At 37.0% G+C, this 26076-nt stretch overlaps 1 protein-coding gene and 1 pseudogene across 3 annotated transcripts in view; one reads left to right on the top strand and one right to left on the bottom strand.

Annotated features, from left to right (window-relative positions):
* SHROOM4 (shroom family member 4) overlaps positions 1-26076 on the bottom strand; it is a 226547-nt gene that overhangs the window by 55726 nt on the left and 144745 nt on the right. The window lies entirely within an intron of this gene.
* On the top strand, positions 1191-1290 carry LOC125092505 (uncharacterized; annotated as a pseudogene).

Raw genomic sequence — 26076 nt, 5'->3', positions numbered from 1 at the left:
AGGAAGCCATGACATTCGGGTCATCTGGCATCTGTACCTTCTTAGCACAGAATTCATTCCCGAAACTAAGTCATTAGTAGTGCTAAAAAAAAAAAAAAAAAAGTTGGCAGTCCTCACCATTCTTTTATTCAAACATTGATGGAGTTTCCATCTACATTTAAGGTGCATGGAAGGGTACTATGGCACATGCCAAAATGAAGACTCAGTTTAAACTGGAGTAGACTGGAGAAGTCGTGCCAAGTTTTGCATAAAGAGGGGAGAAAGCAGGAATATGCTGAATGAAGAACGTACAGTTTCTATAAGGCACAGGGGAAGTAAAATTAAAATGACGGTGAGAATATGGCAGCCCATAAGTGTTAGGGTAAAGCATTTACTTTATATAACCCAGCAGGCAAGAGAGAGGCTTTGGAGGCTCCAGGATAGGATAGCAACATGGTAAAAATCAGTGTGTGGGGAGGGTTATTCTGGTAGCCACATGTAGGACAAATTATGTGGATAAATAGTGAAAGCATAGAAGTAAGCAGGCTGGCACCACACATACGATAAAAGGTAGAACTAGAGCAGGACAGTGGGGGGGCAGCGGAAGGGAAGGCTGGGAGGGAGGACATGAGAATCAGAATCAACAAGGTTGGACTACTAATTAAATATGAAGGAGAGAACGGGGTTAATGTGACCATGAAACATGTGGGAGAGCAGTGGTATCGTTCATCTAAATAGGGAAGTTGGAGCAGGAGCTGGCTTTGGGAGAAATGTTTGATTTTTGACAGGAGTTTGTTCCATAGGCTGTCAAATTATGTAGATAGGCATGCCCAGCAAGAAGCTTAATGTCTGGGCTGCAGGGCTAGAAAGAGATTAGGGCAGGCTATGGACATGCGGTCATTATCCCGAGAGGAGGCAGCTGATGCTGCTGCATTGGATGTAACTGCCCGTGGTCAATGTGTGAAGAGGGTAGGTGACAGGTCTCTACAGAACAGCTAGAGTTCAGGTGGGAGAAGAAGAAAAGCTGATCAAAGAGACACAATAATAAAGTCATTTTCCAATGATATTAGCAATATGTATTTTTAAACTAAGTGTCCACCAAGTGGCAGGACACAGGCGTTCTTACGCATTGCTAGGTAGGAAGGGATATGGGTACACGCTTGCTGGAGGGAAATGTAGTGTAGCAAGAGACATCAAAATGTTCCCAGTGTGCTTGCTTCAGCCAACATACACTAAAATTGGAATGATATAGAGATTAGCATGGCCCCTGCAAAGGATGACATGTAAATTTATGAAGTACTTCATTTTTCTCCCCTGGAATTAGAGAACATTGCTGGTTGCATAACTTTGTGAATACACTGACAATCACTGAATGACACACTTGAAAGTAATGAATTTTATGGTATGTGAATTACATCTGTTTTAAATGTTCCTACCCTTTGATCCAGTCTTTCCACTCCTGGGATTCTATCCTAAGAGAGCAATTAGAGATGCACACATTGATTTATGTACATGAAGTGTCATCTACTGCAGGGATATTTATGATGCTAAAAACAGGAATATTCTAAGTGTCTGACATTTAGGAAGAGTTAAGTGAAGTATCGTACATCTACACGAAGGAAAAATAATCTACCATTAAAAACCATGTTTCTCCAGACTACTTTATGATCCTGGAAAAGGCTCACAATATAATTGTAAGCCAAAGAAAAAGTATATAAACCTGTATGTAGTACCAGCCCAATTCAAAAAATACATATGCATGTACCTATATATTCATGTACAATCATACACATATTAAAAGTCTGAAAACAAATACACTAATATCTTCCCAGTAGGCATTTATCTCTATGTGGTGGAATTAAGGGTCATTCTTAATATTTCTTACACCTTCACAAAATTGCAAAGTTGTCTCTACACATGCATTATAGCTGAATGAGAAAGGTTTTCAAAGAAAAAAGACACCATTCTACATGGAGATATCATTTACCCTGACAGTTGTCTGATATAACTGTCTGATACATTTAAGTTAGGAATCTGCAATTATACTTGTCATTTCACTAAACTATTTCAAACATCTAGATTTCGCCCTCAGGTAAATCAGCCTAGAGCCCACCAACTAGCAAAATACTTCCCCAACAAATGCTTTGCTGCTTGGTAGTGCATTCCTCTGTTTATTTTACTACTAAAACAAAAACAAAAACAAAACCCAACCCTCCCCCAAAATCAACCCCCCCCCAAACTAAAAAAATCCCCAAACCCCTGCATTTGACAGTTTTTTACCCCAATATTAACACTGGAAACTGTTCTTTGCTGTGAGAGGTGGCCAGGGCTGGAAAAATAAGGAGCAAGTTGAAGGGAGACCAGGCAAAGGAAAGGGGTCAAGTCAAGGTCAGCATCATGGCTATGCCCAGTGGGTTGAAAAATATTACTACTCAAGGTCTTCTTCTTTTTTTTTTTTTAAAGATTTTATTTATTCTTTTCATGAGAGATGGAGAGAGAGAGAGAGAAGGAGGCAGAGGCTGTGGGAGAAGCAGGCTCCCTGTGAAGCAGGGAGCCCAATGTGGGACTTGATCCCAGGACCCTGGAATCATGACCTGAACTGAAGGCAGATGCTTAACTGACTGAGCCACCCAGGAGTCCTACTCAAGGCCTCCTTGGTTATAGTTTCTTCCCAGGTGCCTGATGAACTTGGTTGGACAAAATTTCATGGAGAGGGAACAAGGCACAGGGAACTCTGGTGTGGGGTGCGGCAGCAAGTACCATTTGTGAAGACATCTAATTTCTAATATTTGTATACAGTTCACAAGGAAATTTCATACACATCATTCCATTTAATCCTTTCAACCACCTTATAAACTCTACTGCAGGAAAGATGAAACTCAGGCTCAGAGGCGAAATAAATCACACAAGGTTTGAACCCAAGTTCTTCACTTTCAAATTCCTTTGCTTTTTCCCTAAACAGTGGTTCTCAAAGTTTTTCTATAGATCAGCATCAGCATCACTGAGAACTTGTTTAGAAATGAAATTCTGGGGTCCCACTCCAGACCTTCTGGATTCGAAACTCTGGGAATCGGGCCCAGAAATCTGAATTTTAACAACCTCTCCAAGTGATTCTACTGCACACCCACATTTGAGAGCCATCACTCTAAAGAATGCTACCATGCATTTTAAAACAGATTTTCTAAGGAGGGCATGTATTGCATGGAGCACTGGGTGTTATACGTAAACAACGAATCTTGGAACACTACATTAAAAAACTAATGATGTATTGTATGGTGACTAACATAACACAATTAAAAAAAACAGATTTTCAAGCAGCTTCTTTTATATACTGGCTGCTGGGCACTTGGGTGGCTCAGTCATTTAAGCATCTGCCGTCAGCTCAGGTCATGATTCCAGGGTCTGGGGACTGAGTTCCACATTGGGCTCCCAGCTCAGCAGGGAGTCTGCTTCTCCCTCTATCCTTCCCCACTCCTTGTGATCTCTCTTTCTCTCAGTCAAATAAATAAATAAATAAAATCTTTAAAAACAAACAAACAAACAAACAAACAAATAAAATACTGGCTGCTGGTGCTTTGACTTATGTGGGGTCTTGTCTTCCAAGGAAGCCTGGGAGCCTTTCTTCAACTGTCAGTGGCTGTGTATATAGTCGAGGGGGTTGCCTGAATAGAATTTGGGCTCCAGGGGCAGGAGGGAACACATTACTTCATGGTGAGGAAGGTCTCAGAACCAAGAAGGCAATTCCCTGCTCATACCATCTCTGTTTGGAGGAGATATGAGCTGGTGAGCCACTGCTATATATATCTACCTCCCTTTCTGAAATTTCTCTCCGTGAAGGCTTTCCTATGGTTCCACAATGTCCTGCATGAGCCCCTGGGAAATTTTGTGATCTGATGTATTTACATTTATAAACCTCTAGTTGCTCAAGATTTTCATTTCTTTGGTTTTCATTTTTTTAATAGAGGCTTTTCCAAACAACAATTTAGAAAAAAACGCAAGAATTGAAATAAAATTATTTTCCTTCTGGGGAATATGAATTCCCCTACTCATGCCTCTCAACTTACTCCCTACCCAGTTTCCTCACTGCAGGTAACTGCTTGCTCTCTCTCTCTCATGCATGCACTCCTGCACTCAATCATACACATTCCTTCCTCTTGGGATGGAGAATAAACAAATCAGTTATTTTTTTAAAAATTGGACTTGACTTGGGGCACCTGGGTGGCTCAGTAGGTTAAAGCCTCTGCCTTCGGCTCAGGTCATGATCCCAGAGTCCTGGGATCGAGCCCCACATCGGGCTCTCTGCTCCGTGGAGAGCCTGCTTCCTCCTCTCTCTCTGCCTGCCTCTCTGCCTATTTGTGATCTCTCTCTGTCAAATAAATGAATAAAATGTTTAAAAAAATTGGACTTGACTTAAATTGGATTTTAAATTTTGTCAAGGTAATGTTTGTAAAATTGAAACAAAACTCATACATAAATATAGATTTAATTTGAAAATACTAAAGCTAAAAGACAGAATCACAGAATGAAAATTTTAAAGTATTGTTCTTTGTTCTTTGTCCCCAGCATCTTGAATAGTGCTTGCTTGGCTCTCAATAATTGAATGAGTGAATGAATTCGATGCTAGTACCAATGTAAACAGGAAATATGAAAATACAAAAAAAATATTTCCCTTCCCACCTAGGCATTGAAAAATGTTGGGAGTTCACATGTTGGAATCCATGTTGGGAGTCCACAAGGATTATGAATTCAGAGCATTCAAGCAAGAAGGCTTTGACACTGGAGATATATTCAGTGGAACACTGAGAGACAACAGAACTTTAGGGAATCTTGACCTGCCTAGTACAGAATACATAATGTCTACTAACCTGCAGGTAAAAAATCTGCATAAAGGAGGTCATGCTTGAGGTCTGTCCTTGAAAGAAGGGTAGGGATTGACTGAGATGAAATGTACTCCTATGGAAGGAATAGCATGTGAAAATCATGGAAATGGGAGTTAAAAATGGTGTCCTGAGAGTAGGATGTAAGAGGAGGTGTGGTGAGAGGTAAGGCTAGAGAAGCAGGCTGGGCCAGAACATGGAAGAACTAAGTCGCCATGTTAATGAGTTTGGACGTTCCCACAGGCACTGGGTAGTAAGTGCAAGATTTTAAGTATGACAGTGGCAGAACCAGATTTTCATTTTGGAAAGGTGTTTCAGTTGACATTTTGTAGGGAAAAAAGAGGCAGGTGGACCACTTGGAAACAAAAGTTATAGTCCCAGTGATCTCAGATTCAGGGACAGAGTGGAGAGGTATATTTGAGAATTATCTTGTCTGGGAGGTAGGACCAATAAATCTTGGTGTCTGATTGGACAGATATGAGGAGTAAAGAAGAGGAGGGAGTCCAGAATATCTGCCAGATTTCTCACTTCAGCAAATGATTCAGCCTGTCACCAATACAAGCAAAAGAATAGGGAGGAAATCAATCCAATTTTGGACAAGTTGATTTTTAAGTATTTTTTTAAAGCAACACTCGCAGAAGGCAAACCATTCAAAGAGTACAAACAGTACCAAAAAATGAGTCCCCCACACTACTAGGGAAACCACTGTTAACATTTTCTTATTTATCCCCCAATAGCAGTATAGTATAGTATTAAAAGCATAAGCTCTAGAACCAGACTGGATCTGAATTCATCACTGCTAGCTGTATGGCCTTGAGCTAGTTATTTAACATCTCTGCCTCACTTACATCATCTGTAAAATGGAAATATAAAAATAGAACACCAAAAAAGCATACAAGAATACTGTTCAGAAAATTGATGTTTGTGCTTAAACAGATAATTTCATATCTGTGTGTACTTTTTCACAACTTTTTAAGAACTGGATAGTATTACACCATGCAAATTTTGTTCAGTTTATTTAACCTTTATCCAGTTAATGAATACTGAGGTTGTGTCTATTTTTCTGTTATTACAAATAATGATGCAGTGAATATCTCTGTAATCTTTACATACAGATGATTATATCTATTAGATAAAGTGGAATTGTGGTTCACAGAATATGTAAATGTTTGTAATAAAGTCTCCTGAAATCCAAAGAGGTTATGGTAATTTGCACTTCCACCAACAATGTATTACAGCAATGCTTTTCAAACTTTAATGTGCAAACAAATCACCTGGGGATCTCATTAAAATGCAGGTTCTGATTTAGTAGTTCTGGGTTGGAACTGCATTTCTGACAATCTCTGGGTTGATACAGATACTGCTGGCCCAAGTATCACATTTTGAGTAGAAGGTATATAGCAAGGTGTAAGAGTGCGTTTCTCTGCATTCTTGACAAAAAATAATGAATACTGAATCCTCTGATTTTTGCCATTCTCATAGGTTCATTCATAAGTTGTATCTTAAGGTATGAGTTGTTGCTTAAATAAATCTGTATTTCTTTAATTATGAGTTTTGGTGAGCATCTTGTCATTTGTTTTTATAGACCAACTTTTTTTTTTTTTTTCTCAGTTGCCTCTTTAGGTCCTTTTTTCTCTTTTACAATGATTTGTTGGTATTTTCTTTAGTGATTCTCAGTCTCAAGAGCTCTTTATATATAAAGGGAACAAACTACCATATCAGATGCAAAATCTCCTTCCCGGGCTTCTATCTTTAGATTTTGTTTATACTCTTATGTTCTGCTGTACATTTTAACTTTGGTGTAGTTGAACTTAACAGTTTTCTCCTTGATGGCTTCCTTTGTGTCTTGTTTAGAAAGACCTTTAATATTTCATGAAAAAATCATATATTAAAGATCATATACTAAACTATGTCTTTGGATCAATTTCTAGACCTAATTATGGTCCATTGATCTGGCACATGAATATGTGCCAGTTTTAATTAAGCTGTTTTATTTATTGTAGTTTTATAATGTGTTAGATGTTAGAAAGGGACTGGTCCCTTTCTCCCTTATTACTCTTCTTTTTCAGACATTTCCTGACTAATCTTACAGATTTATATTTCCATATGTACTTTAGAATCACCTTGGGCACGCTAGTGTAATATGCAGTTGAATCCTGAATCTTGGAGTGTGGTCTTCCCTGGATACAGAAATCTTGGGAGTTATCAGCAGTACCTGAAGCCTCTCAAGAAAAGTTCATAGAATGAGAAAGAGGGTCTGAGACCAAACTTTAGATTAGTAGTTCTCAAAGTTCAATACTTAGACCAGCAGCACCAGCACTATCTGAGAACTCCTTGGCCCCTGATTAGATCAGAAACTGTGGGGAGGAGGAGCCAATATGTTCCTTAACAAATCCTCCAGAGAATTCTAGTGCACACTCAAGTTTGAGGACCACTGTTTTAGGGTATACCAGTAGTTAGGAGACAAATTACGGAAAAAGAACTGGAAATAAACAGTAGGAAGAAAACTAGGAGAAAGAGATGTTTAATAATCAAAGAAATTTCTAGAAAGAAGTATTCAACAGGGCTAGTATTTATTAAGCAACACTACTTCTAAAGGGCTTTATACATATCATCTCACTTACTCATGTGACTCCATAAGGTTATAGAAATATGTGTACAGATCAGGAAATTGTGATTAAGTAACTTGCTAAAGGTTGGCCAGTTGGTAAATGGTTTAACACCAATGTTATTATATGTCAGTGGCTACCTTCCTTCCTCTGTAGTATACTGCTGAAAAACTCTATTAAAATTGCTCATTGGAAAAGGAGAAGGAAGATGCTCCTTCCCTGTTTTTTCAACCTGGAGGATACTAATGCACCTTGGAACTATACAGAGAAGAGTATTGTGACAGTGGAAGAAGACAGACTGCAGGGGAAATGGGAAGGAAGAAAAGGGAGACAAGGAATATAAGAATACTTTTCAAGAGCCTAAGGAGCTGGGCTGTGAAGGGAATGAGAATCATTGTTAGAGGAGGATGATGGTCAAGGGCAGATGATGTTTTTAGGAGAAAGTGACTACCTAAAGATACTTATGTGTAATTGAGACTAGTTTATTTTTTTAAAGATTTTGTTTATTTATTTGACACAGAAAGAAAGAGAGCACAAGTGAGGGAAGCAGCAGGCAAAGGGAGAAGCAGACTCCCCATTAAGCAAGGAGTCCGATGTGGGACTCCATCCCAGGACCCCAGGATCATGACCTAAACCAAAGACAAGACACTTAACTGACTGAGCCACCCAGGCATCCCTTGAGACTAGTTTAGATTAGGAATAGCATTCTATGGGTCTAGAGCAATCTTTGGTACTGATCTCTCCCCTAAGCACCACACCAGTTCTACCTACGCCCTACAACTGCAGTTGAATCTCTACGTATCTTATCAGTCAACTCAAACTGAAGAGAAAACCAAGGAAAAGCCAAACAAACATTAACATCAAGCCTAACTCTTCCTACTTTAGCTTTTAAAAAATCTTATTTGTTTGCTTTCCGTCTTTAAAAGTTTGACTGGCTCAAACCTTGTAACTACCATTTACTTCTCCTTTTCTTTAGCCTGTGTACTGAATCAGTCACAAAGTTCTGGCTTTGATATATCTCTCCCATTAACTCTTCCAGTCTACTCTACATAAACAATCACACCACATGGCCACCTTACATTCAGTCCAACCCACACCAATTTCCCACAAACACTAATTTCATTCTTATTCATCTACTCACAATCCTGCAGCAGCTCCCCACTGCCTACTGGATAAAGTTTGCTTTTTCTGGACTTTCCATAGATTATTCAAATTTTCCTCTTACTGATTAAGTTGGATGGGCTTCCTTAATAGTCTCCAAACCTATGTTTCTCTCCATCCTCTTTTTATGCCTTCCTGCATATCATTCAGGAATTCAACCAACCTCCTCCTCTTTTTATTTCTTATTTTATTAAATTTTGTTTTATTTTTTTTTCAGTGTTCCAAAATTCATTGTTTATGCACCACACCCAGTGCTCCGTGCAATACGTGCCCTCCTTAACACCCACCACCAGGCTCACCCAACCCCCACCCTCTCCTCTCCAAAACCCTCAGTTTGTTTCTCAGAGTCCACAGTCACTCCTGGTTTGTCTCCCCCTCCGATTTCCCCCTACTCACTTTTCCTCTCTATCTCCCAATGTCTTCCATGTTATTCCTTATGCTCCACAAGTAAGTGAGACCATATGATAATTGACTCTCTCTGCTTGACTTATTTCACTTAGCATAATCTCCTCCAGTCCCGTCCATTTTGATACAAAAGAAGGGCCATCTGTACCCCAATGTTCATAGCAGCAATGGCCACAGTTGCCAAACTGTGGAAAGAACCAAGATGCCCTTCAACAGACGAATGGATAAAGAAGATATGGTCCATATATACAATGGAGTATTATGCCTCCATCAGAAAGGATAAATACCCTCCCCTTCTTTTTAAAAATTTTTGCCAAGTTTTTTGTGTTATTCTTTCAATTTTCATAATCACTTGCTCCTGGTGTCACTCATTTTGACAATCATATATTTCCTTGCTCAACCATTTTACCTATGTATGTCTCATCTCACTTCACTAGAATTCAGAGCTAGAGCATACTTCTGCTATGACTGCCACCACATTGTTTAACATATTGCTCCGTACATGCTAAGCACTCACACTCAAAAATATTTATTAAATCAATGACATTGTATTACAGGAACTTGCTATTTAGAGATATTTGGTGAATTAATGTTTAGAAAATACTTTTTAAATTTTCAAATGTCATATTAAAAACTGTACATTCACTGGTGATATACCTGGTATCACGTATTGTTCTAGGCATGTTCTCATGAGGTACCTATTTAATCTTTACCAGATCCCTGTCAGGTGGGAAGTACAGCCGTGAATCACCCGTAATGAGATGGTTAGAGGCTTACCTAGTATTTCCACAATTTCCACTGACTACTGAGTTTACACTTAAAACCCCCAATACCATTGCTCTATTCTTCATAACAGATTCCTTTCTTTCCATTTTTATTTTTAAAACAGGGTCCCATGGTTCTTAATTGAATTATAAACATTATTCTTCTAGAGTCTTGGTATAAGAAAAATTCTAATTAAGAAAATAGGTAAATAATGAGTATATTTATATCTTACATTTATATCTCAAGTTTAGTGTCTAATTACAGTTACTATGAATAATAAGAGAAAGTACCATTGTGTCTCTAAAGTAAATCCGTGCCATAATGCAAAGGGGGATGAGAAGCAGCAGGGTGCTGTATTAACATTCATAATTATGCATCTTATGTACCAAAAATGAATTGTTGTTTGACAGCAAGGGAAAATGACAATCATAAGAATTATGACAAAAACACATAAGGTTAATCAACATATAATTGACTCACAAATATGCACATTTTAGATGTTTTCTTTTATTGGTGTTTATGATTTATTATTTAGAAACACTGCAAACTAATCTACCAGAATATATTTCCTTATTAAAGATGCCTGAAATGAAAACACGCACACATAAAGTGAATTAATTTTTTATGACACACAGTAGCTATATCACTTAAGGGAGATTTTGTTCCACAAACGCAATAACCTACACATAATGAGGTGTTGACTTCTTCAGTGATATTTAGTCTAAAACACACATATACACATACAAACACACATTTTGGGGGCAACTTAAACCTATTGGGAGAAAAACACTAGATTAAAAACTCTTTTCTTAGTATCTCCTAATGCATGTTTTATTAAACATAGCACATCCCAAAGAAACAGGAGGAATGCAGAATACAAATGACAGTATTTTCCAAGTGACTGAGACTGACCCAGCTTCAGGTCAGAAAAGAAGATGCCTTCACCCACCAGATAGGTAAAGGATGACATAATGTAAGAAGCCAACAATCATCAGTTCAGTTGCACAGACCCACACCTAGAAACTTAAGTCTCACCCTATCTAAGAGCTGATTAACTCACTTTATTCTTCCATTGAGACTAGCAAGCATCCCAGGTCAAGGCAAAGCTAAAGCCCGGGTGACTAAGACTCAATTATCCTCTTAGACCAATTTACACTTGATTTTGCTCTGGGCTCTATTGGGATGCAAGGTTACAACTGAGGATACTACAGGGTGAGGAAAGGGAGAAAGCATGCATGGCCTAAAGGTTTTTCAAGTAATACAAGGATTTCTTGACGATCTCAATTGAAATACTCAGTTTAAAGCCTCTGAAGATAGTACTGAGACAGAAGCAAAGAAAGTAGGTAGGCAGGAACCAACTGAGGTTTTTAGAGAGCAAACAATATACAGTCAGACAGACCTCGTTATAAGATGGTAGATGTGCCAGTTACCTTATTTCTTTGTACTTCAATCTCTTCATCTGGAATATGGGGATATATTCATGCCAATACCTTATAAGAGAGCTGTCATGATTAGATAACATGATGTACTTGAGAGCTGCTAGCACTGCATCTGACCCATAGTAAGTGCTGAGATAGAGGGACAGAACTGACATTTACAGAGTGTCTATTACATCTGAAAGGAATCATGGTTCTGACTGAACCTCTTCAAATTTAGGTGTGAAGGTACTTTGGTGGAGCCTTTTCACCCGACTCCAAATTCCTAAGGAGAACTCAGTTCATTCCTTACTGGTATTAATATTTTCAAACTAACTATTGGGTAGAGGACTGATATAGCACTATCTCAGTAAACTATTGAACCATGCAAGTCTCAGTGAGTGGAATTCACCAAAACTCAGCAATGTTGATACCGGGATAATGGGTGGGTTCTGGAGTCACACATGGAGACAGGATTTGAGTTCCAGCTCTGATGTTTATTAGCTATTTGGCTTTAGACAACTGGCATGTTCATTCTAAGCCTTGGTTTCTTCAAATGATATCTACTTTGTAGAACTGTGGTGAGAATGTAAGGTGTTTTCACTATTATATTCTCATGATCACACAAGATCTCAGGCCAAGAAAGCTGTTCAGATCCTGGGATATAATACACAAGCAACACAGAGCAAATTTCCCTGTCCAGCTGTGGCAAACCAATGGCCACTGCAAGTGATTACATTGATAAGAAATTGGGAGGGGAGAAGAAATTCTTTTTACTGTGTCATGAAAAGGACTTTCTAGCAATTCTTCCTTTTTTTGGGTATTCATCATAATAGTGACCCTGAATCACATATAAGAGATCAGCCATACTCTCCACTCATCTTTAAACTTTCCTTTATTAAACACCATGCTTCTCCGAAGAAGTACAGAGTAGGAAAGAATCATACACACACACACACACACACACACACACACACACACACAGAGAGAGAGAGAGAGAGAGAGAGAGAGACAGAGAGAGACAGAGAGAGGAGGAAGGATACCATAAGAGAAAAGTTTCCTAATCTCATATAAAACTCGTGCACCAAAACTAGTTTTTAATTTTTACTCAAAGTGTTCCATTCTGTTGGAAGGGCCATGGGTACTTTAAGAAATCAATTCCTGAAGTGCAAAGAGGGACAACTTCAGGTAAGTAACTTCAACTGTGTGTAAATTTAAGTCAAACAAACTTTATGACTGGGAAAAGGAGAGCGACAGGTGATGTTCTGCTCTTCCCTTAGGGAGAAAACCAGCACTGTATAACTTCTCAAAGACTATTCAAAGGCATACATTAACTTTATACTTAACAAAATTGAAGAATATTCTGCACCCTCATTACAGGGGGAAAAAAGGAAGAATATATCTTTGCATGAGCCAAAGATATAATCATTTTTAGCTGAACAAGGATGCTAGAATGGCCAACCAATGCTTTCCCTTTGATTAGTTGGAAAGCAATCAATGCACTCTTGCTAGATTGGAACTTTCACTCAAAATAGAAACTGGCCTGAAGTCCAGAAAGCTGGCAGTTCAGAGACAAATCCCCAGAAGGGATCCTGACACTTGCACTAAGATCCAGGTTTGGCATACTCATCAGGACCTAAGTTTAAGACTAGATCTTGAAGAAGCTGTTAAGAAATAAGAACTGGTAAAACATACTGACCATCTTTAGGATTCATACGTTTCTTTCATCAGCTAAAAGAAACACCTTTGGTGCTTAAGGTTTACTTAGTTTAGCTGTTTTTAACAAAGACATTAGATTTTTAAGAATATTCTGGCAAGGCACAGTTTTAGGTTTACAGTAAAATTAGGAGGAAATTACAGAGATTTCCCATACATCCCCTGACCCCACACATACATAAACCCCCATTATCTACATCCCCCACCAGAGTACATTATTTACAACTGATGAACTTACATAGATACATCATAATCAACCAAAGCCCACAGTTTACATTAGAGTTCACTCTTGTTCTTGTACTTCCTATGGGTTTGGACAAATGTGTAATGCCATTTATCCACCATCAGAGTATCATACAGGATAGTTTCTCTTCCCTAAAAATCCTCCGTGCTCTGCCTTTTCATCCCTCCCTCCTTCCTCCCTAATGCCTGGCAACCATTGCTCTTTTCACTATCTCCATAGTTTTGCCTTTTCCAGAAAGTCAATACAGTTGAAATCATTGAGTATGTAGACTTTTAAGATCAGCTTCTTTCATTTAGTAATACGCGTTTACAGTTCATGGCTTGATAGCTCATTTCTATTTAATGCTGAATAATATTCTATTATCAGGATGCACCATGGTTTATATACTCATTTACTTACTAAAGAACATCTTGGTTCCAAGTTTGGGAAAATACAAATAAAGCTGCTATAAACATCTCTGTGCATGTTTTTGTATGGAAACAAGTTTTCACCTCCTTTGGGTAAATACCAAGGAGTGCAATTGCTGGATCACATAGCAAGAGTATATTTAGTTTTATAAGAAACCACCAAACTGTCTTGCAAAATGGCTGTACTGTTTTGAATTCCCACCAGCAATGTATGAGTTCCTGTTGCTCCACATCTTTGCCAGCATTTGGTATTGTCAGTGTTCCAAATTTTGGCTGTTCTAATAAGTGTATAGCTATATCTCATTGTTTTAATTTGCATTTCCCTGATGACATATGACATGAAGTATCTTTTTTAATTTCTAGATCTTTTCTTTTAAAGATTTTATTTATTTATTTGACAGACAGAGATCACAAGTAGGCAGAAAGGCAGGCAGAGAGAGAGGAGGAAGCAGGCTCCCTGCTGAGCAGAAAGCCCGATGAGGGGCTCGATCCCAGGACCCTGAGATCATGACCTGAGTCTAAGGCAGAGGCTTAACCCACTGAGCCACCCAGGTGCCCCTGAAGTATCTTTTCATATGCTTATTTGTCATCTGTATATTTTCTTTGGTGAGTTGTCTGTTCAGGTCTTTGGCTCATTTTTTTTACTCAGGTTTTTTTTTTTAATTGTTGTTCTTTAAGAATTCTTTGCATATATAGTTTTAAATTCTTTATTTAAATTCAATTTAGTTAACACATAGTGTATTATTAGTTTCAGGGGCAGAATTCAGTGATTTATTGCTTACATATAACACCCAGTATATTTTGAATCACAGTCCCTTATCAGACATATCTTTCAGAAATATTTTCTTCTAGTCTGTGTCTTATCTTCTCATTGTTCTGACAATGTCTTTTACAGAGCAGAAATTTTTCATTTAAATTAAGTCTAGCTTATCAATAATTTCTTTCGTGGATCATGACTCTAGTCCTGTATCTCAAAAGTTATCACCATACCCAAGGTCATCTAAGATTACTCTTATGTTATCTTTTAGGAGTTATATAGTTTCACATTTTACATTTAGGTCTGTAATCCATTCTGAGTTAATTTTTATGTAAGTGTAAGTTTTGTGTCAAGATTCATTTTTTGCAAGACATTTGATTTTTAGTAAAGATATTTGTTTAAGTTAAGCATTTAATTTTGAATTTATTAAATATATAAGGAGGTAAGGCTTATGAATCTCAAGATGAGGGATTATAACATAATTGAGACTTATGCTTCTGTGGAAATGAAGTAGATAAACTTTTCCTTATTCCTTTCACTAAGTACAACTAAAAACCTTGGATATTACCTGTAAAACAAGCATAAGAAGACTCTCATATGGTTGCCTTTAATACCACTCATTAGGAGAAAATATCTGCAAAACACATGTATGACAAAGGACTAATATCTAGAATATAATGAAGATTTAAAACTCAAGAGTGAAAAATGAACAATCCAATTAGAAGAGTCCTAATGTAGTAAAGAAGATTTCTATTACATTAAGAAGGTAGAATTGCTAGGTCCTCCCCTTGCTTTTTTTTTTTTTTTTTTTTTTGCTTACATAGCACAGGTTTGGAGTTGAGAAGCAACAACCTGGAAATGCTAATGTACACAGACAAAATAAGTCCCAATGGAAGCTTGCTCTCTCTATCCCAAGAACCAGGAAAGGGGTGGCCTAGCAAGACAGAAAAATTTTAGGCAATAATTGCTTCACTCCAGTCAAACACCACAGAAGAACTATGAACCCATCTCCATTCATGTCAACAAAGGCTGAGGGGAGAGCCTAGACTTCTACCATGGCCAGGCTACAATGAGGTCTTTTCTGACATCACCATGGCCAAGATGATGGCAGAAAAGGCTGAATATGGAGACAAGACTTTCATCCATGATGGGTGGTAACAAGACCTCCCCTATTAACAATGTCAATAGAGGCCATGTGGGGAGCATGGTCAAGTACCCCCACCTCGTGGTAACAAAGAACCACTCCCTCTCCATACTGAGGTGTTGTCAGAGGAAGCCTATGGAGAGTCAGAACTTTCACCACTGCCCAGAAATAGAGGCACAGGGTGTTCAGCAAGGAGGCATCCTACCTCTCCCAGCAAGGGAAGTATCAGTGGTGATTGACAGGACAAAGGACTCTCCCTCCTCAGATATTAATAAATGCCAAATAGGGAACCTGGACTTCTACCTCCATGTGGCAGTACTGAGGTAGTAACCCCTTTCCCCTGCCAGAGTGGTGTTAGAGGAAGGTGGAAAATAGAAATTTTTAATATGATTCCAAGTTTCATAACACAATACTCAAAATTTCTATATTTCAATTGAAAATGACTTGTCATATTAAGAAAAAGGAAGATCTCAAACTATAAGAAACATAGATAATGAATGGAGACCAATATCAAGATGATAGAAATGTTAGAATTAGATGACAAATGAGTCATCATAAAAAAAAATTTCAATGAGCAAGAGCAGACATATATGAAACAAATGAAAAAATACAAATTCTAAGAAACGAAATAGCAAGCCTTGACAAAGAAATAGATGATATAAAGAAGAATAAAATGGAATTTTAGAATTTAAAAATGCAATATAAAAAACCTAAATGAATAATCTCAACAGCAAAATGGAAGGGACATAAGAATAGGTGAACTTAAAGGTAGAACAATAAAAATACTTATAGTTACCACTAAAAAATCAATAGGAAGAGATATACCTAAAAACTATAGATAAATAAAAATTGAATTCTAATCAATATTTAACTCACAGTAAGGCACACAAAAAAGAAAACAGAGAAATGAAACATAAAAATGTTCATAGAGAGGGGCGCCTGGGTGGCTCAGTGGGTTAAAGCCTCTGCCTTCGGCTCAGGTCATGATCTCAGCATCCTAGGATCGAGCCCCACATCAGGCTCTCTGCTCAGCAGGGAGCCTGCTTCCCTTCCTCTCTCTCTGCCTGCCTCTCTGCCTACTTGTGATCTCTTTCTGTCAAATAAATAAATAAACTCTTTAAAAAAAAACTACATAGAGAAAACAAAATAAAATGTTAGATTTAAGTCCTACCATATCTATAATTACATTAAATATAAATGGTCTGATACATCAATTGAAAGAGACTGGCAAAATACATAAAAACATATGACCCAACTATATACTGTGGAAAGAAATTCACTTCAAATAAAACAATAAAGGCAAGTTGAAAGTAAAAGGATGGGAAAACATACTATGTAAATACTAATCAAAACAAGGAAGGAATGGCTATTTAATAGCAGATAATGCTGGTTCCAGAATGAGGAAAACTACTGGAGAAAGAGAGCAACACTGCAAAAATGACAAAAGGGTCAATCCGCCAACATGACATAACAATCCTAAATTTGTAAGTATCAAGCAACAGAATTGCAAAATACATGAACAAAATCTGATAGAACTGGAAGGAGAAATACATATGTCCACAATGATACTTGGAGACTTCAGCACTCCTCTCTTAACAGTTAATAGAATAACTAGACAGAAAACAAACACAGATATAGAAGAATTCAACATTACCATCAACCACAAGATCTAATCTACAATTACAGAATACCTCCCCAACTACAGTAAGATACATATTATTTTCAAGTTCTCATGGAACATATACCATGATAGACTGTATCCTGGTCCATAAAAAAACCTGAACAGATTTTAAAAGAACTGAAATCATGCAAAGTATATTCTCTGAACACAATGAAATCAAACTAGAATAATAGAAAACAAATGGAAACTAAACAACATAGTTCTAATTAATCTATGGATCAAAGAGGCACTCTAGAGAAATTACAAACTACATTAATTAAATGAAAATGGAAACACAACATATCAAAATCTGTGAGACAGAACTAAAATGGTGTTGAGGAAAATTTATAGCACTAAGTGCTTCTATTTGAAAAGAAGAAAAGGCTCAAATCAATAACCTAAATTCCCATGGCAAAAAGCAAGAAAAAGAAGTATGAAAGAAACCCAAAGCAAGAAGGCGGCAGGATACAGTAAAAATAAAAGCAAAAATTGTAAAATTGAAAAAAAAATAGAAAAAACCAATGGGAAAAAAGCTGATTCTTAGAAAAAGCTAATAAAATTGAAAAACCTCTAGCAAGATGGACAAAGGAAAAAAGAGAGAAGGTGGGGCGCCTGGGTGGCTCAGTGGGTTAAGCCGCTGCCTTCGGCTCGGGTCATGATCCCAGGGTCCTGGGATCGAGTCCCGCATCAGGCTCGCTGCTCAGCAGGAAGCCTGCTTCCCTTCCTCTCTCTCTGCCTGCCTCTCTGCCTACTTGTGATCTCTCTCTGTCAAATAAATAAATAAAAAATCTTAAAAAAAAAAAAAAGAGAGAAGGTATAAATTACCAATACCAGGAATGAAACAGGGGCTATCACTATAGAATTTTTGGATAGCAAAAAGACAATAAAGGAATCTTATGAATGATTTTATATACATAAATTTGACAATTTAGATGATTTGGACCTACTCCTTGAAAACTACAAACTACCACAGCTTACTAGATAAAATATAAAATATATAAATATAATTTATATTTATATAAAATATAAAATAGATCTATATAAAATATAAAATAGATCATTTGAATACTCCTGGAATTATTAGGGAAATTTAATTCATAAATTGAAATATAATATAGATATAAAATAAAATAGATCATTTGAATACTCCTGGAATTATTAGGGAAATTTAATTCATAAATTGAAAATTATCACAAAAGAAACCCCAAGGCCAGATGGTTTTGCTGGAGAAATCTACCAAATACTTAAAGAATTAGCACCCATTCTACACAATATCCTCCAGAAAATAAAAAAGGAACACTTCTCAATTAATTTTATGAAGCTATTGTTACCTTGATGTAGAAACCAGACAAAGAGGGTATAAACTACAGACCTCATGAATAATGATACTTTCAATTTAAAAATCCTTAACAAAATATCAGAAAATAGAATTTGGCAATATATAAAAAGGGTTATATAATGTGGCCAAGTGAGGTTTATTCCTGTGATGCAAAGCTGGTTCCTTCAAAAATTAGTCAATATAATATCATATCAACAGGCTAAAGAACAAAACTCATACAATCATACAGTGATACAGAAAAAGAATTTAATAAAATCCAACATCTGTCATGATAACAACTCTCAGCATACATGGAAAAAAGGGGAATTCCATCAACTTGATAAAGAGCATCTACAAAAATCCTACTACTAACATCATACTTAATGAAAAACTGAATGCTTTTCCCCTAAGATCAGAAACAAGTAAATGGTATCTCCTCTCATGCTCTTATTCAACATAGCACTGGAATTTATAGCCAGCATTATAAGTAAGTAAAAGCAATAAAAACCATTCAGATTGGAAAGGAAGATATAAAATTGTCCCTATTTGCAGATGACATATGTAGAAAATCCCAAGGAATCTAAAAACAAAAACAAACAAAAGAAACTCCAGGAGCTCATAAATTCAGCAAATTTGAACCATGCAAGATCAAGACACAAAAAGCAATCACATTTCTATACACTAACAATGAACATATGGAAACAAATTTTTTAAAAAGTAACATTTACAATTGTTACAAAGTAGATTAAGTACTTAGGTGTAAATCTTACAGAACATGTATTGGATGTGTATGCTGAAAACTACAAAACTGATGAAATAAATCAAAGATCTAAATAGGGAGACACACAGTGTTCACGGATTGGAAAACTCAACATAATAAAGATGTTAATTCTCCCCAAATTCATATTCAGATTTAATGCAATTCCTATTAAAATCTCATCAAGATTTTTTTTGCATGTATTGACACAATTATTCTATAAAGGCGGAGGAGGAACTAGGAACAAAATAGAAAGTCCATAAATAGACCCAAACAGATATGCTCAATTTACTTCTGATAAAGTTGCAAAACCAACTCAATGGAGGAAAGATAGCCTTTTCAACAAATGGTGCTGTAACAATTGGATAACTACTGTCCTAAAATTGAACCTCAATGAAGGTCTCATACACAAAAAAACTCAAAATGTATCATAGATCTATGTAAACATAAAACTACACATGTCTTAGAAAAAAAATAGGAGAAAATCTTTAGATTCTAGGATTAGGCAAATAACTCTTAAACTTGGTGCCAGAACATGATCCATTAAAAGAAAGATTGATAAATTGGATTTAGGGTGTATCATTCATTCTTTATTAACTGTTACCACAGACTATTACATACTAGGTGCTGTAACTTTTAAGATGATTACAATGCTGTCCCAGCCTTCAACAAGTTCAAAGTTTAACAGGAAAAAAAAGATACCTAAACTGATAGTTATGATGAAATATGGTAAGTTCACAGAGGAGAGACCCATGAGCTGTCATAGGGGAATGAAGAATTGCTTGTAATATATAGAAAGACTCTTTATCACTGAGTAGGGGCTTACCAGGTAAAGGAGGAGAGGGAAACAATTCAAACAAACAAGCATAGAGATCGGTGTGTGTAAGGCAAAGAATTGTGAAAGGATACTGTGTGTTCAGGAAATGGTTAAGATGTTCAAGAAGGCTAAAAGTTCAAGGAAGCTAAAAGAAGACATATATTGAAGTAGATTCAAAAGGATTTGCTAACTGCTTAGATAAAAATGAAATGGGTAGCTAAGATAAAGGAGGGATCAGGTGCTTCTCTAAGTTCTACTTTAGGGAACTAGGACTACTCAATGAGATTGGGAACAAGAAAGAAAAGGGATTCTTATTTTTGGGATGGGGGGACATATCAAGACATGCTGAGGTTGAGAAGTCGTGTTTCTACACTTGATCTTAGCCAAAAGGCCGAGAAGCGATGAGAAGTCGTGTTTCTAGACAAAGATGTCCTTCGAACAACTGGAAATATGAGGTTAGTATTCAGAAAATAGTTCTGGGCTAGCGATTAATTGTGAGAGGCATCGATATTCAGGTAGTTGAAGCCATGGCAATAAATTATGTTGCATATTGAAAGGACAGACTGAGAAGCTGGGTGTGTGTGTATGTGTAAGGGACAAAAAGAAATTGATGGAGCAAAGTCCAATGTTCTTTTTTTTGACTGCTTGCCATTCAGCCTTCACAAAAGTAGTTTAGATTCCCCTCAATGCATTAACATTTAGAGAACTCTGGCTTGAATAAAATAAAGGGATGAAAAGGTTGTAGGTTCATCCATTTCTCAGTGATTGTTGCCAACTCACTTCTCCTCTTCAGTCTCAGCATGGCACCTCTGGGGAGGTAAGGATCTGCTGAGGTCAGTAAAGAAAATTCCGTAGCTTTCTTTGGTAAATTATCACTGACTACAGAAAGTAATTTGGAGGTCTCTAGAAGACCTCACTAAAATACCCCCTGCTACAAGTGATGCCATTTCTTTTTGTGCTGTCCTTAATGGGGAGGGGGGGAACAACAGACATCCTGAATGTGTTTAATACCACAGAATGTGTTTTTTGGTATGGACAACATAGGAATATAGATTTTTCAAAAAAATTTAAAAAAAGTGGCTGATAGGAAGTCTTAGGGTTGACAGTGAAAAAGGGATGGATAGGGATGACCATAGGACTCAATTATGGTACTGTAGAAAAGCAAATCTTTTTTCTAGAAAATTATTTCAGTACTTAAAAGCAGTTATTAAGTCATTACTTCGTCTTATAAAACAAATATATAAAGAATCCAACACAAAATTACTTTGCAAGACGAAAATCCTCCATGAACATTACATTTGTTGTGAAATAAATTAAGTTGGCATTTTTGTTTTTATTTTTTAAACTATCCAGGGCAAGTGGCTGTTTCTAAGGGGCTGAAAACTTTCTTCTCTGATTGAATAATCTTGATTCTTTTGCAAAACCTTCACTTGGATGACTTTTCTATCCATTAATCATTTTATAACACTTTCTGGATTGCTCACCAAACTCTCTGTACCCATCTTTAGCCGTTATGATAAGATCACTTCAACTCTCTGATCAAAAACTGTGTTTAAATATTGTTAAAAAAAAGCCCTTGAAGAAAACATTTCAGAGAAAAAAAAAGTGTCAGACAGTGTTGCTAAAGGAGGTAAACTACCTTGAGATATTAATTAAGTCCAGTTATTGTGTTCAAATTAAACTGGTGTCTCCTAACTAGAGTTTAAAAAGCAGCAAAGTGGAAGGAAGAAAAGAAATACAAAAAGAGAAAAATAGAAACTATCTCCTGCTTAAAGAAAGAGAGAAAAGAGATTTTTATTTCTTTAATGAATCTAATCTTTTCCCTGTAAATTCTGTCTGGTGTGGAAGGACAAAAAAAATGATAGAGGGAAATCTGGAAGCAAGGACGTTGAAAAAGTAAATTTGGAGTTTCTCACTGGTTAGCTCCAATGGCTGAGGCTGGGGAAACAGCTTATCTGTAGCCAACATAGTGTGAATTACAGTTAATCTCTGAGAGAGGCAGACTGGGTGTTTTGGAAACTGAGTGAATCCCCAGGATGAGAACATGTTGCCAAAGAGCTTTTTTATTTTGCTTGCATTAAGATTTGGGGTGAGTTGATAAAAAGCCAAGTGAAAGTGTATCATACCTGGTAACGTCTTAGCTGTTTGTTGTTTTTTAAAAATTGCTCTAAAATTGGCCTGCGGTGTTAGTTACTGTTAACCTCAGCTGTTTTAACATTAATAGGTATTGTTATTTTAAGAGAAAAGGCATAATTTTTCTCTTCTCCCAATGTTGTTAAACATAAACAGAAAGTCTGACTTGTCTGTAGAGATTAAGTCTAGAAAAATAAAGGGTAAAGACAGGTAATACTTCTTAAAATGTTAAATTTCAAGTATCTTATCTATATTCTCTCATTTCATCCCCAGAAGAACCTATGGAAAAGGTGAGAAAACTGACTCAGAGGTATTAAGGAACATGTTTAATCTGTCAGTCCATTGCTTGGCTTATATTGGTATTCTAAGTTTTCTTCCCAAGGTGTCATTCATTCATTAGTCAGCTGTTTGTTCATCAAGTACTATATTCCAGGCTCTTGAGTCATGTCCTGAAATCAGTGGTGAACCACACAAGGTCCTATCTATAGGGAGCTTTACTTGTTTCTGACCAATCCTTCAACTTTCAGGTTAGTTTGAGTCTTCTCCAATCTGTTGGATTCCCAGTCCACATTCTGCCATCTGCCTAATCAATGGCATTCTGAAATTTATATCCTTGTGGTCAATGTAAGTATGATTCACCCAACAGGAGGAAAACAAAATGTTCAACCAGACTTTTCTCTGACACAATCAACCAAATTAGTGTAGGAAAAAGCTATTAGGTCATATCCAGTCCAACCCTTTGGGAACTGAGCAAAATTGCCCCTTGTGTAATGCCACATTATTTCTCAACTACATTGTCCTGCCTAATTGTAAATAATTATAAATGACTCAGTGTCAGGGTTTCCACTATTTCCTCTCAAAGTTTAGCCCACACTTCAGTAATTTTCAGTGTCAAGATGGTTTCTCTGATAGTCAGCCTAAAAAGCCCTTGTCTTGATTTCTTCTAATTATGTTCTCATCTACCTTAATTCCCAGTCTAGGAAATCTTCATTTGTTGTTGTATTTATACCCTTCTAATATAGCTACATGGGCATCATACCCAATTCCCTTCCATCTCTAAGAGTCAGTTGGGTGACTCAAGATAAATTTGGCAGAGGAAACTGCAACCCCACCACAACATGAAGCCACTTCAGTGTTTCCTTCTCTATGCAGAGAATGCCATCTACAGATGGTTCCCAACTTAAAATGGTTCAACTTATGATTTTTTGAATTTATGATGGCATGAACACAATACATACTCTGTATACTTTGAATTTTGAGTTTTCATCTTTTCCTGGGTTAGCGATATACAGTACGATACTCTTCATGATGCTGGGCAGTGACAGTGAACAGCAGTTCCCAGTCAGCCATGAAATTATGATGGTATCAAACCAATACACTTACAACCATTCTGTACCCATACAACTATTTTGTTTTTTCCACTTTTAGTACAGTATTCAATAAATTGTAAGCCATTCAATACTTTATTGTAAAATGGGCTTTGTGTTAGAAAATTTTGCCCACCTGTAGGCTAATGCAAGTGTTCTGAGCATGTTTAAGGTAGGCTGGGCTAAACTATGATGTTTGGTAGGTTAGGTTTATTAAATGCATTTTCAACTTAGAATACTTTCAACTTATGATGGGTTTATCAAGACATAGCTCCATCATAAGCTGAGGAAGGTCAGTAATTTCTTACAGTTCTGGGGTCAGATCTTCCAGGTTTCTACCTATGCACTGGGCAGTGGTGTGAGTGTCCACAGACCACAGATTACATTTGAACTACCTTCTTTGTCATTTACATTCTTTTATTCCTCTAGGGTACAGAAGAACCTCTTCAGCTATTTTTTTCTCCAACTATATGTTTTGAGGATAGAACAGATCCAATTTCTCAAAAGAACATCTTGTTGACTCTGAGTGCAGAATTCATTTATTTACTCATATACCCAACTTTTATTAAAAACTAGCAGTGTCATACCCTGGACAAGTCTCTAGGTAAACCATGTGAATCCGACATATTCTTTCTCAAGGAATTTGCAGTCTAATAAAGAAGACAAATAAATCCTTCTCTTCAACTTATACCCCACCTCCTTTTCTAAAGATTATTGTGTTCGTATGCAGATCCTTACCTCCCATTTAACTTTCACTGAAAGTGTTTTAATGAAGCCTCTCTGCCAACAGCAACCAACAAGGTAATTAGCAAACTGAATAGACTCTTTTCAATATTCATACAACTTGAATGCAGGAACATTTAACAGTATTGATCAATGTTCTGCTCCTTCTTGACATCTTGCTCCTGCCCTTGGTTTTCATGACACCACTCTCCCATATGGCCCCTCCTACATCTCTTACTGTTTTTTTCCCCTCTTTTATACCCTCTTTCTCCTCTCACTCTCAGCTGATGGCTTCCCTTACATTTGGTTAAAAAAGATAAGCACTGAGAACACCCTCATCTTTCCATTGTTACATCATAAAAATACTTTGTCTTACCTCTTCTTAATATATATAAAATATCCTTTTTTTAAAAAAAAATCGAAGTTCAATCTCCCACATTTGCTCTAACCTCCCCAAGGAAAGTGCTGGTAAAATTATCCCTTCTTTTCTAAACCATCAATTTCTCCCTCACTACTGGGTTATCCTATTAGCAGTCAGATAATTAATATACATTATTTAAAAGAAAATATCCCTTTCTTGATCCCAATTACCTTCCAGCTAATACTCCACTTTTCTTTATCCATTCACAACTAAATGCCTAAAAAAATTTACTATCTTCACTTCTTCACTTCCCATTCTTTCACGAAACAATCCATTCAGGCTTTTGTCTCCAACATTTTATTGTCAATGTTACCAATGACTTCTATGTTGCTAAAATCAATAGTCAATTCTCAGAATTACTGTCTCATCAACATTTGACACTGTTGACTACTCCCTTTTTCTTGAATCGGTTTCTTCACTTGGGCTATGGGACACCACTCTCTTTTTATTTTCCTCCTGCTACACTGGTTACTTCTCAGTTTATTTTTCTGGCTGCTCTTTATCTGAGTATACACTGAGTATGGCCCTAGTAAATATTTGTAGAAGGAAGGAAGGGAGGAAGGGAGGGAGGGAGGGAGGGAGGGAGGAAGGAAGGAAGGAAGGAAGATTTCTTCTCCCTGTGCTTAGCTCTTAAATATATGTTCCCCAGGATCTTGTTTTTGTCCTCTTTCCTTTCTTCTATACTAACCCTTTTGAAAGATCCTCCCCCAGACTCTGCTCCATGGCTGCAATTACCATCTATCCAAATAACTCCCAGTCTAATTATTTAGTTCTTGCTTCTTCCTTGTACCCAAGAATTACAGTTAAAATTGCCTGTGGACATTTCTATTCAGAGGTCTTACAGACATTTAAAACTCCACATGTCTAAAATGAAACTCATTATTTTCCTTCCTTCTGATATATATAAAATACTGAGTCAAATGCTCAGTACCTAGTAGGCACTCAGTAAGTGCTAGTTCTTAAACCTCCATCTAGTCTATTAAGCAAGAAATTTTGGACTCATCTTTGACTCATACTTATTTCCTTTATTGAAACCAATACCCCCGGTATTCTCAGCTTTTTTTTTTTTTAAAGATTTTTTTTTTTTATTTGACAGAGAGAGATCACAAGTGGGCAGAGAGGCAGGCAGAGAGAGAGAGAGAGGAGGAAGCAGGCTCCCTGCAGAGCAGAGAGCCCCATGTGGGACTCGATCCCAGGACCCTGAGATCATGACCCGAGCTGAAGGCAGAGGCTTAAGCACTGAGCCACCCAGGTGCCCCTATTCTCAGCTTTTAATCCTCACTACAGTAACACTGATTGCCCTTGCCTGGCACACATTCATTCAATTCAATTAGCTATTCAATGAGTTTTGAGCTTGTAACCCTGTTAGGCACAATGATGGCTATGCAAGAGATATAAGGA

This window comes from Lutra lutra, chromosome X (genome assembly GCF_902655055.1).
Source record: "Lutra lutra chromosome X, mLutLut1.2, whole genome shotgun sequence".
Classification (NCBI taxonomy): Eukaryota; Metazoa; Chordata; class Mammalia; order Carnivora; family Mustelidae; genus Lutra; species Lutra lutra.
This window is presented reverse-complemented; position numbering and strand designations above follow the sequence as displayed.